Source organism: Phocoena sinus, chromosome 4 (assembly GCF_008692025.1).
Source record: "Phocoena sinus isolate mPhoSin1 chromosome 4, mPhoSin1.pri, whole genome shotgun sequence".
In the NCBI taxonomy this organism is placed as follows: domain Eukaryota; kingdom Metazoa; phylum Chordata; class Mammalia; order Artiodactyla; family Phocoenidae; genus Phocoena; species Phocoena sinus.
Window position 1 is genome coordinate 136517320 of NC_045766.1, and position 14457 is coordinate 136531776.

Genomic DNA, 14457 nt, shown 5'->3' on the forward strand with positions numbered 1-14457 from the left:
AGCCCGAGTGAAACTAGCCTGGGGTTCCCAAGTCAGGGGAAATCAGAGTTGTTCAGAAATCAGATGATGGCACTGATGGCCACTGGCAGTGTCTAGCATGGCTCAGTGATCTCACATTAACCAGAGATGCTCCAAAATGTGAATTCATTGTCCGGACAGTTCCACAAGGCAAGGTCCCTTCTCCAGTCACAAAGCAACCAGCTTTATTTAAAGGAACATAGATGATCCGCCTTCCTATAAAGCAGCTACCAAATTCTCTGAAACTGGCAATCAACCACTGGCCAAATCATGCAGTAAAGCACTAAAAAATATTTACTGAAAATAAAAGGTTGCCAACGTTGGCTACATATTTGGGCCTTTTATGGAAACATGAAGTCATGGGTGCATTTGCTAATGTTTATAGGGCGGGTGGGATAAGGGGAGTGGGGTGTAATTGTTGAAATACAATCAATTGCTATCAACTATTTTAGTGCTTTCTGGGATCCTTGCATCATTTTGTAAGTTGACCCTAATCCACATGGGAAACCTGATGTAGTACAAGGTGTTCTTTAATTCCTTAATTTGTTTAGCAAACATCTAACGTGGCAGGAACACCAACTGCTACTCAGTGCTAGAGAGGAAAATATGACTGAGGGCTCAATGAGCTCCTGAGTGAGCCTGGCAGATAAAGAAGCTTCTTACAAGAGTGAGATAAGTGATTTGATAATGTATATACAGGCACTCAGCCTGAGTCAGGGAGAGGTGAAAGTTTTTCTCCCAGAGTGCTAGAAGTAGAGATAATAATAGCTATCACAGCTAACTAGAAGCTTCTGTTGAAGAGCACAACCCAGAAGTTGAAGGAATGGCTCTCTTTGTGTCCTGTTGTCCTGAACTTTCTCTGGTTACCACACCCAACTGCAGTGAAGACACAATATTATAAGCAATTAAATGTAAATTTAAGCATTTTTTAAAAATTGAAGTATAGTTGATTTACAATTTATAATATGTAAATATTTATAACAAAGTGCAATCAATTTTCATAGCAATACAATATGCATAGGGTTTGTTCAAAAAGTGGTAGAGAATTTAAATGCAAGAGGAGCCAGAGGAGATGAGATCATCTTCAAGTCTTCAGACTCAAGGAAAAATGGCAGGAGCGAGGAAGATCCCCCGGCACTGGCTTTAGCTGCTGCTATGGCTGCGTCCTCAGCCGTGTGAGCTCTTCCAGCAGTGAGCTGTATCCCATCCATCTTTGTGCCTCCAGTGCCTAGTATAGCTCATTCCCTGTCATTTATTGACTCCTGATTAACACTGAAGAGACGGGAAGAACACTTTAGTTGGGTTTTAAATAATGGATAAGATGTACAAAGCCCTATCACCAAAGGGGCATTTGACCTTGGCCTCACAACCACAGGGTCTCAAATCTGGACTTTCAAGATACATATATGACATATAGAAATAACACACAAGTTTGAAAGATGATGACATTCATCATACAACTTTGATCTCATGTTGCATTATCAGGCCACCCTCCTGTAGTACACAGTGAATTAGTTTTTATAAAACTTATAAATATCTTGTGCCTAACACAAACATACAGCATTGTGGGCTTTGTGTTTGGGTTATAAAGAATTTGTTTGTTAAAATGTAAAGTTAGGTATTCTGGCATATTTGCAATGCTGTTTTGACCTTTCTTCCCCTTGTTGTTGTTGTTTTTGTTTTGTTTTGTTTTTTACACTTAGGGTCTCAAAAAACTTGATGTATCCTGAGCCTCTCTCAATCTTTAAAACTCCAGGCACATATATTCTAAGGTTGTCCACTCCAAACTATGCTCTTCAGTGCAAGTTCCCTGAACATCCTATCTTGTTTTTTCCATTTAGATTTGGTAACCGGTCTTCAGCCAGTTCCCCAGGGTAAAGTATTGGAATTCTGGTAATTTCCTGGCCCTTTCCATCCTTCAAAACTGTTACTTTAAGGGCCAATAGTCTTTCTTGACCTGGGCTCTCAGGATACACAGACCCTGGTTTCCAGCTCAGTTCAATCATTCATGGTAAGCAGGTAAACAAGGAAAGAAAGTGAGGATGGATACAGTCCTCCAACCCTGAAAATACCTGTTTAGACTTCACTGCCTTTTGAGGCACCTACCATACCCTCCATTCAAAGTTGATAAGTACACACATAACTAAACCCCAATTCCAAATCTCTTACAAAGGACTTCAGTGCAAGCAATCACTAAGTGGGTTTTCAAAAACTATGTGATTTCCATATTCCATGCCAACACCCCAGGGTTCATCCTGATAAGAAATGTTCATAAAAACAGCCCAAGAAAAAATGGAGCTGGAGGAATCAGGCTCCCTGACTTCAGACTATACTACAAAGCTACAGTAATCAAGACAGTATGGTACTGGCACAAATACAGAAATATAGATGAACAGAACAGGATAGAAAGCCCAGAGATAAACTCATGCACATATGGTCACCTTATCTTTGATAAAGGAGGCAAGAATATACAATGGAGAAAAGACAGCCTCTTCGATAAGTGGTGCTGGGAAAACTGGACAGCTACATGTAAAAGAACGAAATTAGAACACTCCCTAACACCATACACAAAAATAAACCCAAAATGGATTAAAGACCTAAATGTAAGGCCAGACACTATAAAACTCTTAGAGGAAAACATAGGCAGAATATTCTATGACATAAGTCACAGCAAGATCCTTTTTGACCTACCTCCTAGAGAAATGGAAATACAAACAAAAATAAACAAGTGGGACCTAATGAAACTTAAAAGCTTTTGCACAACAAAGGAAACCATAAACAAGACGAAAAGACAACCCTCAGAATGCGAGAAAATATTTGCAAATGAAGCAACTTACAAAGGATTAATCTCCAAAATTTAGAAGAAGCTCATGCAACTCTATATCAAAAAAACAAACAACCCAATCCAAAAATGGGCAGAAGACCTAAATAGACATTTCTCCAAAGCAGATATACAGATTGCCAACAAACACATGAAAGGATGCTCAACATCACTAATCATTAGAGAAATGCAAATCAAAACTACAATGAGGTATCACCTCACACCAGTCAGAATGGTCATCATCAAAAACTCGACAAACAGTAAATGCTGGAGAGGGTGTGGAGAAAAGGGAACCCTCTTGCGTTATTGGTAGGAATGTAAATTGATACAGCCACTATGGAGAACAGTATGGATGTTCCTTAAGTAATTAAAAATAGAACTACCATACGACCCAGCAATCCACTACTGGGCATATATCCTGAGTAAACCATAATTGAAACAGAGTCATGTACCACAATGTTCATTGCAGCTCTATTTACAATAGCCAGGACATGAAAGCAACCTAAGTGTCCATTGACAGATGAATGGATAAAGAAGATGTGGCACATATATACAATGGAATATTACTCAGCCATAAAAAGAAACGAAATTGAGTTATTTGTAGTGAGGTGGATGGACCTAGAGTCTGTCATACAAAGTGAAGTAAGTCAGAAAGAGAAAAACAAATACCATGTGCTAACACATATATATGGAATCTTAAAAAAAAAAAAAAAGGTTCTGAAGAACCTAGGGGCAGGACGGGAATAAAGATGCAGACCTACTAGAGAATGGACTTGAGGACACAGGGAAGGGGAAAGGGAAGCTGGGACAAAGTGAGAGAGCGGCAAGGACATGCATACACTACCAAATGTAAAATCGATAGCTAGTGGGAAGCCACCACATAGCACAGGGAGATCAGCTCGGTGCTTTGTGACCACCTAGAGGGGTGGGATAAGGAGGGTGGGAGGGAGACGCAAGAGGGAGGAGATATGGGGATATATGTATATGTATAGCTGATTCACTTTGTTATACAGCAGAAACTAACACAACATTGTAAGCAATTATACTCCAATAAAGACATTAAAATAAATTAATTAATTAGTTTAAAAAAAACAGCTCAAGAGGGGAAACACTTAACACAAACAATAATCCTTTCCCAAGACTGAGTCTCAACCACATAGAGCAGTGATATTGGAATGAGAAACAGATTTTGTGAAATGGTGTTTTGGGACTTAGTCTGGGCTCTCTTCCCTTCCCCATCTACCATTTTCCTCTACGTTACAACATCTAAGTCCATGACTTCCACGAACAACTACTGAGATGCTGGGATGACTTCCAGATCTTAAACTCCAGCTTCCACCTCTCTGCTAAGCCACAGACTCATATATGCCTCTGCCTGCTAGGGATGGACACAGTTATCTCAACCTCAGGTAGTCAAACTCCCTCCATACCGATCTGTGCTCAGCAGCTCATGAGATCCTGCTTGTCCTCCAGGTTCCCTGTGTTGGATAAAGGCACGAGCACCTTCCTCCATGCCCAAGCTAAACATCTGAGCATCACCCAGCCTCATATATAATCAACCTCCAAGTCTTGTTGAGTGTCTTCTAAATGCCTCTCAAATCCAATCACTGATACCACCTTGTCCAGGCAACTTTGATCTTTTTTCAACAATAACTTTCTAACTGGATTCTCTGCACCCACTCTTGCCCCAATTCAACCCACTCTTCTCTCTGCAGCCAGAAGTTATTAAATATCTTTTTCCTCATTGATTCAGCAAATAATCTGCGAAGTATTTATTATGTGCCAGGCACAGTGCCGATCAAGCCAAGGGTATACAGTGGTGAGCAAAAGAGCCGTGGTTCCTGTCCTCACAGAGTGTAGACCAATCAGATCGTGTCACCTCCAGGCTTTATATCTGTGGTCGGAAGAAACGTGGCCCCCAAAAATGTTCACATCCTAGTGAAAGGGGCACACAAGCTAAGGAATGCAGGCAGCCTCTAAAAGCTGAAAACGGCAAGAAAAAGGATTCTTCCTTAGAGCTGAGGGAACACAGCTCACCAACACCTTGATTTTAGTCCAGTGAGACCCAATTTGGACTTCTAACATCTAGAACTGTGTTGTTTAATCCACCAAGTGTGTGGCAAATTATTACAGCAGCCATAGAGAACTAATAGCCCAGTATTCATAGTATTCACATAATACAGCTTTCTTCAACAGTTTCCCAGTTCCTTTCGGACAAAGCCCAAATCCTTACACACAGCCTCGATCCCACCCACCCTCCCTCCCTTCCTCTCCCCACTGCCACCAACTGAAATTTTTTCAACTCTCAAAGGGGCTACACGCATCCTTTGAGGCTGGAACACAGCATCCCCACTCCCTGGAACCTTACTCTGCTTTATCTGCTTCCTCCAATCCCCAAATGCAACCTTCAAATTAAAGACCATCTTCCCCAAGATGTCTGACAAGAACTCCTCCATCTGATCGCGTTAGAGGCTCCCACGCTCCCTCTATTTTCTTGTTCAAAGTATGCATCACACCTGGCACTTTCTCAATATCTCTACTCCCCACAGAACTATAAGCTCCTGGAGGGCAGAGCCTACAATTGTCTTATTCACCACTGGACCCCCAAAACCTTCAGTGGCCGGTACTCGACAAAAGTTTGCAAAACGAATGAATGTAGTATGAACGAATAAGGGACAAAAGACAACATTTCTCCTTCATCTAGAGAGTAGTCCTTTGTGTGTACATCTGGTCATTTGTTACACTGAAATAGTTACTTTATTATAAACAATATTTTGGACCTCTTAAATTCTGATTCCTTGACACAAGAAAAAAATCACCTTCACTGTTATGCACCTTCTCATTTTTTTTTACAAATTGCAGACCACTAAGTTTTTATCGGGTGAGATTCTCTTGGTTCCTAGGGTCCCCCACAAGGTGTGGACTGAACTTTCTGGGACTCACTTACTCCAACAGAACTCAGTGACTGGACACAATAGAACGAGTGACTGAAAGCATCCGAAATAGCCATTGAGCCACAGCACCTTGGAATTAACTCATTCCTCTAGGAGATTACCCCACTGACTTCCCATGGCTGAGCCTACAAGGTAAAGTGTTTCTGCCATAGCAGTGAAAGTGAACCCTTCCTGTTCTGTTCACTCATCTCACACCCCTTCCTGTGGGGACCTGCACCTCCTTTCTGGGAACTCTCCTCCCTTCCCCCACTCCAACCACGTGGCTGCTGGAGAAGGAACTATGAAGATGATGCCCTTCGGTGGTCAACTTTCAAGTCAATTGGAATGGTACCCTGGGAAATTTAAAACTGAGAAAGAGAGACCACTTTCTCCTATTTCCCACTGTGTGCATCAAAGAAGCCAAGAGAAGAAAATCCAGTCCAGGGAGGGATGGAGAGAAAGGGTGGCAAACCCAGGTGGAAAAGGAAAAGATAATCTCTAATGGTCATTCCTGAGACCCCACCCAGTTCTTATCTTTGGTACCATAAGACATCTCAACAACCATGTAACAATTTTTTTTTCTTTTGGCCTAAGCTAGTCTAAGTTGGGTTTTCATTACTCACAGTTACTGTGTACACATTCATAGAAACTCCCCCTTTAGCCTCCCTTTAATCGACTACAAACACACTCAAGGCTGCTGCCCAGAGAAATCCATCTACGGCCATATGGAACCTGGCACCACATGCAAAGTAAGCCATGTTCCACATAGCACACTCTACCTCAGGGAAGAATGGAAGATGATCCATTCATCAAACAAACAGACAGAACTTAATATATGCATGGCAGCCTTGCAAGGGATTACAGGATACGACCCCATTCAGTGAAATTCAATGCAACCTTTAAGAAATCTTTATCAAGATCTTTTAAATCTTTACTACTAAAACAAAAAAGCCAATGAAGGATTTGTTCACAGCTCACAGCAAAATCTGAAATCTTGTTTTCACATCTTTCTTAAAAGCTCCCATGCACAGCAGTATCTCCCACTTCTGTCCAAACTTCCAGAACCTCTCCCTGCTACCACCATCCCAGGCTAGCCAGTATGGTCCATTGCCATTCATTCTTTCAACAAGTGGGTGTGCCAAGCATTTCAAGAACAAGGATAAACTGGAAAACAAGTCAAGCAAAATTCCTGATCTCATGGAGCTTACATTTTACAGTGGGAAGATAAGCCTTCCAATCTTCTCGATCAATTGTATTATCTTCCATACATAACTTTCTAAAATAATTCAATAAAGACCTTTTCCCTCTCCCAACACTCACATTCTGTACAAAAAAGCTTTGTGTGCTGACCTGGAACACACAGAATTCTTCCAGCAATTTTTCTAAGCAAGGAAGAGATGGTGAATACCCATTTTTGAACTATTTTTCATGTTATACACTCTAGATATAAAAATGGCATGGGGGGGGGTTCCCTGGTGGCGCAGTGGTTGTGAGTCCGCCTGCCGATGCAGGGGACACGGGTTCGTGCCCCGGTCTGGGAAGATCCCATGTGCTGCGGAGCGGCTGGGCCCGTGAGCCATGGCCGCTGAGCCTGCGCATCCAGAGCCTGTGCTCCGCAACGGGAGAGGCCGCAACAGTGAGAGGCCCGCGTACCACAAAAAAAAAAAAAAAAAAAAAAAGGCATGGGGATAAAATTTATAATAAAAATATAGAGATATGGATATATACATGCATATACATACAAACATGTATGTATGTGTATGCATGTGTGTTTGTATGTATGCCACATGAAAGATTCAGTCTCTGCAAGATGGGATTTCAGAGAAAGGACAGTTCAGTCAATTGAATAAAAAGAGAGAAGGCTTCCTAGAGGACACAGCCTTGGAAAGATGGATAAGGTCCAGGCGCAGGTGTGGCACCATAAATAGAAAAACTCATGAGCAAATAGAGAGGAAGGAAAATGGGGAAAAGCCAGTAGACCAGTGAACCTGGCTGTCCAGGAGGCCCCATGTACAGGAGGTGGCTGGGCTATGCAACGGATCTGGGCCCTACTGAGAGGGTGGTGAATAGTCAACAAATGGGTTTGCATCATGTCCTCCAGACAATAGTAGGCTGTTGAAAGTCGTGGGGGGAAGTTTCAGTGTGGAGTCATGAAATTCAGTACAGGAAGGGAAATTAAAGGTCATCTAATCCTCCCACCCTGTTAATCTTATATTTTATAGGTAAAGTAACTGAGACAAAGCAGAGATCATAACCGCAGGGTCCTAACACTTCTCACTGCTCTCATTCCCATGATCTTCCAAGCATACATCACTGTCTTAATGAAAGATTAAACGGATGCAATTGGTAAAGGGAGAGTGATGGGGAAAGGGAGCGGTGACTACTAGAAATGTATTTAAACATTCTAGGTTAGTACTAAGTATAATGTGATAATGGCCTAAAAGTAAGGTGTTGGGGATGTAGAAGAGAGACGCAAGTAATTATGACAATGGTAATAGATTAGGTGCGCATATGTATGTGAGCATGTGTGTACACACACACACATATAAATTGAGCTGTTGTGAAGACCATGTAGAAGGAAGATGCCTCCAGGCTTGAAGCCAATTCATCCACCCAGCACAGTCCCTGTTACAGAGAAAGTCCTCAGTCACGTTCATTAAATGAAAGAATGACTATGTGATGCGGAGAGAGATAATAGGGCTACTTCCCTTCCTCCTCCAGTCTTAACATAATGCACCCCATTCCCTTGGTGTTTATTGTCAAGGAAAACTCAAAGCAGTTTTCAACTGCTGAGTTTCCTCCTATTGTCACCCACATTGTCACGGTGTGTCCGTGGGCCGTCAGGACAATAACTCAGAATTCCATGCCTTCCTGGGCCTTAGGGAAACACAAAATGGGTCACAACAAATACTATGAGATCAGGACAGAAAGCCAATTGAGGTTGCTAGAGCCCCCAGGCTCCACCCCCAAGACGTGCAGAGTCATAAAGGGAAACGCTACAGGGCCCTAAGGCTTCATGATACTCCTGACCCGGAAGTGAAACTCACTTCCTGATGGAGCTCAGGCAACTTCCTGCAGCCACCCTTAGCTTCTAAGTCAAATTTCAACTATAGAACTCACTGTGAACACATAGCTAGGGCAACAGAGAATTCAGTCCTCTCCAGAAGGCAAGAATCTGAGGGAAGGACCACTCTTCAAATGTGTGGACCTTGAGGCAAAACACTGTCTGCACCCTACTCCCATCACACACCCCCATCTCACCACCCCCTCAATTGTTATACAGGTATGCCTCAAAGAAAAAAATTAACATCAATGGCCATTGTGAAAAAGAAAAGAAGTCACAAAATGTGGAAACGGTGAAGGGAGGGGAAAAAATTGAATGAGAATGGTAGCTCATATATGTGTCAATGAGTCCTGAACTAGTTTTCATGTTAGTTGAAGCACCACCAGTATATGGAGTTACAGCCCATCTACCAGCAGCAACATGGGGCAGCTCTACCCCCACCCAGGGGCAACAACATCTATTTGCTGTAACAAAAAGCTCTACCTCAGTCAGTGGTCTCCAAACATCGTTCAGGGTTAAGTATCATCATAAAGGATTAAATGTAGATTTCAGCTCATTGGTAAACCCAATACTTCATGAAGTAGTTTAGGATAGAAAAATGGAAGAATTAAACGTTCTGGTAGAAAATCATATTCACAAAAATCCAAGAAGTAAGCATGTTTATTAATTTCATAAGAAAATGATAGAAAAGGAGGGGAGAGAGAAAGGACATTTACCTGGATACAAAATGTCTAAAAGAGGCTTGGGGCAGGACACCCAAACCTAAAATAGCTCTTTAGTCCTTGGGTTCTGTGGTCTTTCAGCAAAAGTTAAGTTTTCTGGCTTGGAGTTTCTTACTGAACTCCAGTGTGAAGTATTGAAAAGAAAATGACTACAGAGAACCTATTTAGACCTTTCTGGCAAGGCCCGAATTGGAGGAGAGGAGGGAAAGGGCTGTTTATCTTAACAGAGGATTTCCTTACCAGAACATGGAAAACATTCTTTTTGTCAAATATGGTTAATAGTCACCCAGCAACACAAAGAGTAGTTTCAGTAGCTTAAAATCAAAATGAGGTGACTGGGAGAGGTGTGACCATGCCCCACAGACAGAACATGAGCAAACTTACAGCCGTGTCTTGGACAGAGACAGTGTTGTTGATGAGTGCATAGGAAAAATGTCATTACCTAATGCACTTTCCACCAAGGAAAATGTAGTCACCTACTTAGTAGGTAGTGCAGACCTGCCCAACCAAAAGCTAGAAAAGAAGCAATATTAACACATCCTCAAAAATGCCTTGAAAGACACAGCAGCTGTTCTTCAAACAGGAAGAACAACGATGCCCTCAGCCATTCAACTTCCCATTCCGATGGGAATGACTACTATTTTGCAGCATTCCAACTGACTTCCTCTCTCAGCTCAGTGAGTATATGCCCTGGTAGTAGAGGCCTCTGAACAGAGCATCTATGATGGAAACAGTATGGAATGATGGAAAAAGTTTGGATTTGCAACTTGGTTATGTAGGCCCTAGTCCCGACTCTGCCAATGACTAGCTGGGTTTCCCAAGACAATTCGGCATCTCTCTGGACCACAGTTCCCTAAAGATCTTTCAACTCCAACATGTAAAGAATAGAGTCATGGAGTTAGGAAATTTCTTAAAGATCATGTATATTAGAGATAGATCTCTGGATTAATCCACCAGTTTCAAGTCAAATATTCATACTAGTGTTTTGTTTTTATTCTTCATGTTTCAGAATTAGTGCAAGGAACATTTATATATAGTTAATTTTATTTGCCCTTTTTTCCACCCACAGCTCTTAAGGCAGTTTTCTGTATCTTTTCCCTACATACAAAAAAAAATTTTTTTAACTAAGATAAAAATGATTTTGGGGGCTTCCCTGGTGGTGCAGTGGTTGAGAGTCCGCCTGCCGATGCAGGGGACACGGGTTCGTGCTCCAGTCCGGGAAGATCCCACATGCCGCGGAGCAGCTAGGCCCGTGAGCCGTGGCCACTGAGCCTGCGCGTCCGGAGCCTGTGCTCCGCAACGGGAGAGGCCACAACAGTGAGAGGCCCGCGTACCGCAAAAAAACAACAACAACAACAAAAAGAATGATTTTTGTTTTCAAATTCTTTGAAATTCTAACTACCTAAAATGCTCTTCTCTTCTACCTGAGTTATAAAGGGTCATTCATATTGCCTGGTTAAGAATTGTATAAATTCTTTGTGGTTTTTATATACTTTATTTTATAAATCAGAATAAGAATATTGGCATGCATGGGGTGTGAGAGATGATTCTGATCTCGTTTTGAGTTTTTAAATTCAAACAACAAAAACTGAAGCAATAAATGATAAAACCAGACTAAGTACTTGGAAAAGTTTGTATCTGATGTGGTAGATTTCAGTGGTTCTAGTCATTCCGGTCAAGGGGTGGAGGCTATTTCCCTGCCCCTTTAATCTGGCCATGTGACTTGCTTCAACAAACAGAAGGCAGCAGATGTGATATTGGGTCACTTTTAAGCTAAGTCCTCTAAAGGCTTTGTAGCTTTTACTTGCTGTTTTAAGAACTGCCACCACATGAGCAGACCCTGCTAGCCTATTGGAAGATGAAAGAGTTTTGGTGTAGTCCCCTCATCACCCCACCCTCTAGCCAACGAAACATGCAAACGAGGCTATCTGGGACCAGCTACCACCTCGCTCACCTACCAAATGACCACAGATTCATAAGGCCAGCCAAGACCAGCCAAGCTCAGAAGAGACGAAAAGAGCCACCTAACAGAATCATGAGCTAAATAAATGGCTGTTGTTTTAAGCCATTTAATTTTGGAGCTGCTTGTTATGCAGCAAAGGCTAACTGATACACCTAGTTTGTCTTAAACAAAGGCTAGCCTAGATATTATTACATGCGATTTTTTAGATATTATAAAATAAGTAGTTTGTCCTCAGAAACCTCCCTGCCCATCCTGCTTTTGCCCTTACCCTCACTGACATAGCACCCTCTCCCTCTAAGATATTACTGTCTCCTGTCATCTCCAGGCTTCCTGACACAGAGGGGGAAAAAAATTTAATAAAACCAGTTTAAACTAATGTATGAATATTAAGGGTGTTTTTAGATGCATTAGATTATATTTGATTTTTATAACCACCTATGAATTAATACCATTCCCATTACACTGATTAGGAAATAACAGTTCAGAAAGGAAAAAGCCTGCCCATGACTACTAAACTAGGAAGTGGTCTCTCAACTCCAAACCGTATATACATATATACATATACTCCTCTTCTCCCCTTCAAATTGTTTCTCTTCATCCAGGGTATTTGCATTTAAAAAAAAAGGAATTTGCATTCCTGGAGGACTGGCCCTGCTAGAAATTCAAGCACTAATTCATGCAATGGATTAGAATTTAAGAAAGCATTGGCTCCTCCTGTGCCAGAGACTTGAAGAAAGGAATCCATTTAAGCAGTGTGCCCTTTAGTTACACACTCAGAAGACAATTGTGCATTGCTGTTTTGTTGAAGGATGACGCCAAGACTTTCCTTTGAGGAGAGCATCATTGACTTTCATTCATGAGTGTTAACCTAAGCCAGTGGTCCTCAAAGTGTGGTCTCTGGACCAGCAGCATCAGCTCCACCTGGGAACTTGTTGAAACTACAAATTCTAGGCTTCCACCCCAGACCTGCTGAATCAAAATTCTGGAGGTGGGGTTGAGTCACATGTGTTCTGATGAGTCTTCCAGGTCGTTGTGATACATGATCAAGTGTGAGAAGCACTCAGTCTGTGGTACCTGCTCAACCTGAGGACTTCCTAGAGCAGGGGTTGATAACCTGCAGCCTGTGGGCCAAGTCCAACCAGCCACCTGTTTTTGTAAATAAAGTTCTATTGGAACATGGTACTGTCATCCTTTTATGTATTATCTATGGCACCACAAGGGCAGAGTTGAGTAGTTAAGACTGAGACCATATGACAAATAAAGCCAAAAATATATATTATCAGGCCCTTTACAGAAAAAGTTTACAAACCCCTGTCCTGGAGGTTGACTGCATTAGGTACAATGGATAAGAATGTAGGTTTATATGTAAACAATATGAGGTGGAATACTGTCTCTACCATTTACTAACTGGGCTGCCATGAGCAAGTTTCTTTACTCTAAGACCATCACAGCTTCTATCATTCTAGCTCCAGAGTCCCCTGTAGTGTTGACTGAGGCTGTAACTCAGCCTCTGCCCTGTTCACTCCTGCCTCCTCCCCCTCCCTCCCTGCCATAGGTGTTGCTTCCAAGGATCCTCCTTAGCAAACAATCTGCATGCCAGTGTTTGCTCAGAAGCGACCTCTGAGTGACCCCAATCCATGGCAACCCCAGACTTGAAGATGGTGTTCTGAATCACCGGACATAAAGTACCGTGATCGGCAGAATAATCCCCTCCTCAACAATGTCCCCGCCCTAATCTGCAGAACCTCTGGAACCTACATGACAAAAGGCACTTTGTGGATATGAATAAATTAAGGAATTTGAGATGGGAAGATTACTAACCTGGATTATCTGGGTTGACCCAACCAATCACATGAATCCTTAAAAGCAGAGAAACTTTCCTGGAAGTTACGATCAGAGGGAGATATGACTTTGGGAGGGGGGTCAGGGAGGTGCGACAGTGATGGCTTGAAGATAAAGGAAGGGACCATGAGCCAAGGGTTGTGGGTGGCCTTTAGAGAGTGGAGAAGGCAAGGAAATGAATTCTTCCACAAAGTCTTCAGAAAGAAACACAAAACCTTGATTTTAGCCCAGTGAGACCAGATCAGACTCCTGACCTCCAGAGCTGTAAGATAACAAATTCTTGTGTTTTAAGCCACTAAATTTGTGGCAATTTGTTACAGCAGCCATAGAACACTAATAGAGGCAACTGACAAGTATAAAATTCACAGTGAGAGGCTATAAGACCTGAGGGCACTTCAGAGAGAAAAAGGTCACTCTCATGTCTCCTGAGAAGCTTCTGTGTCTGACCATCAAGAAAGATGAGCCACAGGTATTAATAGTTTCACAGACAGGGGGAGAAAAAGCAAGCAGAGTCAGATATGGACTTGAAACCAGAAGTCATAAGGACAGATGTGCACTTGTGATGGAGCTGCTTCTCCCAGGGGCAACTCCACAGGCTCCAAGGGGAGAGGCACGGGATTTACTTCTTTTGTGATTCTCCCCACAGCACTCAGGAGGCCAGCTGGTTAACAAGGAGGACTTTGATAATCATATATTTTATTAAGAATTATGTGTCACCAATAAAGATGTTTTAAAAAAAAAAGAATTATGCATCCAACTTCTGTAGTTAACACCAACTTTAAAAAAAGAATTATGCATCCAACTTCTGTAGTTAACACCAACTTTCTTATTTAGCCCAGTGAGGCGTTTTGACAACTCAGAGGAAAAATGGTGAAGAACAATCACGTTACAATAGTTCATTCATTAGGGCTGGGCCACTGGGCATTTACAGCACTTTGTAAAGTCCGTTATTCATTCAGGGCAAGATACAATTGATACACAGCCCAGTTCACACCATTACACAGGCTGTCAAAGCTGGAAGGAAACTCAGAGTCATCTTGTCTAACCCTGTCATTTTCTGGATGAGGACACTAAGGACCAAGATGATCAAATTA

General features: G+C 42.1%; 1 protein-coding gene across 6 annotated transcripts in view; it reads right to left on the reverse strand.

Moving 5' to 3' along the window:
* Positions 1 to 14457, reverse strand: part of SETD4 (SET domain containing 4) — a 366008-nt gene that overhangs the window by 34934 nt on the left and 316617 nt on the right. For 5 of the 6 annotated variants that reach the window (XR_004349714.1, XR_004349715.1, XR_004349712.1 and 2 more), the window contains one exon: positions 1047 to 1290. The exons of the other annotated variant lie outside the window; for it this stretch is intronic. The gene's annotated coding sequence lies outside the window, so the exon portion shown is untranslated. Of the gene's footprint in view, positions 1 to 1046; positions 1291 to 14457 lie in introns of those variants that run through there. 6 annotated transcript variants of the gene reach the window in all.